The sequence below is a fragment of the Zea mays genome, chromosome 1 (genome assembly GCF_902167145.1).
Source record: "Zea mays cultivar B73 chromosome 1, Zm-B73-REFERENCE-NAM-5.0, whole genome shotgun sequence".
In the NCBI taxonomy this organism is placed as follows: Eukaryota; Viridiplantae; Streptophyta; class Magnoliopsida; order Poales; family Poaceae; genus Zea; species Zea mays.
In genome coordinates this window covers 261,076,304-261,077,688 of record NC_050096.1, presented here as the reverse complement: position 1 = coordinate 261,077,688, position 1,385 = coordinate 261,076,304, and positions in this window count along the sequence as shown.

The following is a 1,385-nucleotide window of genomic DNA, read 5'->3' as shown; positions in this document are numbered from 1 at the left end:
TTGTATCAGAGTCATAATTATCGTCACTAAATGCCACAATAGAATTTGTGTCAGAATACATGTTCTCCTCTTCAAATCCATTTAAATCTTCAATTTGAATTTTCCTTTTTGATTTCTTATCCCTTTTGGTGGATGTGGATGAGACTCTCTCTTTTGTGGGGGGTGGACTGTGTGAGTTAGGTTACAGCAATATGAGGATCTAAATCTAGTGATGGAGTATTTGGGTTCTCTACTACTCTCTCTCTCTCATTGTTGGATGTAATGCATGCTTGGTGGGTCAAATTTGCAACAGCCCATAAAAGTCATTAATTTGAGAAACAATTTCAACCATGCCCTTCTCTATGTTTAGCTCAAACCACTCATGTGATTGTTTATACAAAACATGTATCACTCTTACCTTCATATGAACGATACAATGTGATATATTGTTTTAAACCGCAAATGGATTTTTTAGCAATATGATCAATTAATCGCATTAGGCCATAGCTATTTTCATCAACAACAATTGGTGCTACTATTTTTCTACTGCAATAAGTCTTACGCCCTCCATCCAGAAGGCTGAAATATGAACATATTTTAACAATAACATGCATATCCTTGGAAATCAACCTACAAATAAGCCATGAATTATAAAATAATTCATGAATTATGATCTATATCTAATCATGACTGTAGACATTACAAGCATCTAATTGTTGCAGTCAAAATAAAGAATATAAGATAGGGATATACGTTACAACCTCTGTTGTTTGTGTTCCTGTCTGGTGTCGCACCCGGTTTCAGAAGGCAAACTGAACCAGTGCATGTATTTATGTGGAAGTCATGGCTCTTTAGCCCCTTCATCTTCATTGTCTTCAAATTCATAGATCTTCTAAAATCAGCAGCATAACCATCGGAGAATTTTAGATCCTTCATCCACTTCATCACTTCTTTTCGTTACTTAGGTTTCAGTATCCAGAAAATCTATGCATGTATTTATTAGGGCTTGGCAAAATTTACTCTCTTGATGCATGACGTCGATGTTGTGCATTAGAATCAATGACTTAGCATAAGGAAGCTCCCACAAGCCACATATGTGAGTCTAGTTATGATCCTCACCAAAACCTTGATACCTTTTCCCACTCTTGTCTAAGACAAGTTTCATATGCTCTTCTATAATTTCTATCCCACTACGTCGCTTGGGTGGTCCCTTCGTGACAATGGTGCCCTTCCTAAACTCCTTTCCCTGCCTTCTAAAGGGGTGATTCAAGGGTAGAAAACATCTATGGCAATCAAAATAACATATCTTGCCACTAGCACTAAGGCGAAAACAATCTGTATCTTGACCACAATAAGGACATGTCAATCTACCATACACGCTCCATCCAAAGAAAATACCATACGCC